Source organism: Petromyzon marinus, unplaced genomic scaffold (genome assembly GCF_048934315.1).
Source record: "Petromyzon marinus isolate PM22_M1 ecotype Great Lakes invasive population unplaced genomic scaffold, UKy_Petmar_22M1.pri1.0 PM_G_Scaffold_6, whole genome shotgun sequence".
Taxonomy (NCBI): Eukaryota; Metazoa; Chordata; class Hyperoartia; order Petromyzontiformes; family Petromyzontidae; genus Petromyzon; species Petromyzon marinus.
In genome coordinates this window covers 482,501-485,000 of record NW_027423013.1, presented here as the reverse complement: position 1 = coordinate 485,000, position 2,500 = coordinate 482,501, and positions in this window count along the sequence as shown.

Genomic DNA, 2,500 nt, shown 5'->3' with positions numbered 1-2,500 from the left:
TTGACTGCGGAGTCTAACAGGGTGATGGCGGTGAGTGGGGCTGTATTCTTCCTGAAGTCCACAACCATCTCAACTGTCCTTAGAGCATTTAGCTCTAAGTTGTTCTGGCTACACCAGGTCACCAGGTTGTCAGCTTCCCACCTATAGTCAGACTCATCCCCACCAGAGATCAGCCCAATGAGGGTGGTGTCGTCCGACAAACTTCAAGAGTTTGACGGACAGATGATTGGAGGCGCAGCTGTTGGTATACAGGGAGAAGAGCAGTGGGCAAAGGACGCAGCCCTGAGGAGTTCCCGTGCTGATGGACCTGGAGTCAGAGACTTCTGTTCCCGGCTTAACGCACTGCTTCCTGTCAGAGAGGAAGTCTGTGATCCACCTGCAGGTGGAGTAGGGCACGTTCAGCTGGAAGAGCTTGTCCTGAAGCAGGGCAGGGATGATGGTGTTGAAGGCAGAGCTGAAGTCCACAAACAGGATCCTGGCGTAGGATGCTGGGGCGTCCACATGCTGTAGGGTGAAGTGGAGGGCCATGTTAACTGCGTCGTCCACAGACCTGTTGGCTCTGTAGGCAAACTGAAGGGGGTCCAGGAGAGGGTCTGTGATGGCTTTGAGGTGTGCCAGGAGCAGGCGCTCAAAAGACTTCATTACCACAGATGTAAGGGCGACCGGTCTGTAATCATTTAGTCCTGTTGGCCTTAGCTTTTTGGGCACAGCGATGATGGTGGAGGACTTGAGACAGGCTGGTACATGGCATGTCTCCAGGGAGGTGTTAAAGATGTTGGTGAACACCGGAGACAGCTGGCCAGCGCAGTGCCTGAGGGTGGCTGGAGAGACAGAGTCCGGCCCGGCTGCTTTGCGTGGATTCTGCCTCTTGAAAAGCCCATTAACTTCTCCCTCCTGAAAGGAGAGAGTCGTTTCTGTAGTATGGGTGGGGGATGGGGCCTCTTGGGTGGGAAGGGGTGGTTCAGGACAGTCCAATTGTCTTTCAAATCTACGGTAGAACTCGTTCAGGTCGTTGGCTAGGCGGGAGTCGTTAGTGGTGTGGGGCGCTCTGGGTTTGTAGTTGGTGATGTGCCTGAGCCCTTTGGCAGACAGAAGCAGCGTCGTTAGTAGAGAACTGGTGTTTTAGTGTCTCTGAGTACAGTCGTTTAGCCTCTCTCACCGCTTTGCTAAACCTGTTCTTCGACTCCTTGAATCTGTCTCTATCCCCACTCCTAAACGCTTCCTCCTTCTCCAACCTCAACCTTTTGAGCTTTGCTGAGAACCAGGGCTTGTTGTTGTTAAAGTTCACCCTGGTACGTGTTGGGATACAGCAGTCCTCACAGAAGCTGATGTACACAGCCTCTGTGAGTTCATCCAGACTATTGGTAGCAGTCGTGAACATATCCCAGTCAGTACAGTCTAAGCACGCCCGCAAATCTTCCACAGCCTCACTGGTCCACTGTTTAGATGTCCTCACAGCAGGTTTACAGAGTTTTAGTTGCTGCCTGTATGCACGAATCAGGTGGACCAAGGGAGTTCTGTGCGAGCCGAACAGCCCCGTGACCCACAAGAGAAACATCCCCGCCAAATTCGAGCGTTTGACGGGGTCTATCCGTGAAAAAATATTCACGTTTTTGAGTGCACATGCATTTCTGCTGCAAATGCCTCTGGAAGTTTCATGCCGTTCGTATGCCAATTGTGGCAACACGAAAATGACCCGTTTTCCCATTCCGAGGGATTTCTGTGCGACCCTAACAGCCCCGTGAGCCACAAGAGACACATCCCCGCCAATTTCTAGCGTTTCACGGGGTCTATCCGTGAAAAATATAGACGTTTTTGAGTGCACATGCATTTCTGCTGCAGATGCCTCTGGAAGTTTCATGCCGTTCGTACGCAATGTGGCAACACGAAAATGACCCCTTTTCCCATTCCGAGGGATTTCTGTGCGACCCTAACTAACAGCGCCCGTGAGCCACAAGAGAGACATCCCCGCCAATTTATAGCGTTTCACGGGGTCTATCCGTGAAAAATATAGACGTTTTTGAGTGCACATGCATTCCTGCTGCAAATGCCTCTGGAAGTTTCATGCCGTTCCTATGCAATGTGGCCACACAAAAATGACCCGTTTTCCCATTCCGAGGCATTTCTGTGCGACCCTAACAGCCCCGTGAGCCACAAGAGAGACATCCCCGCCAACTTCTAGCGTTTGACGGGGTCTATGCGTGAAAAATATTAAAATTTTTGAGTGCACGTGCCTTTCTGCTGCAAATGCCTCTGGAAGTTTCATGGCGTTCCTATGCAATGTGGCAACACGAAAATGACCCCTTTTCCCATTCCGAGGGAGTTCTGTGCCACCCTAACAGCCCCGTGAGCCACAAGAGACACATCCCCGCCAATTTCTAGCGTTTCACGGGGTCTATCCGTGAAACATATAGAAGTTTTTGAGTGCACATGCATTCCTGCTGCAAATGCCTCTGGAAGTTTCATGCGGTTCGTACGCAATGTGGCAACACGAAAATGA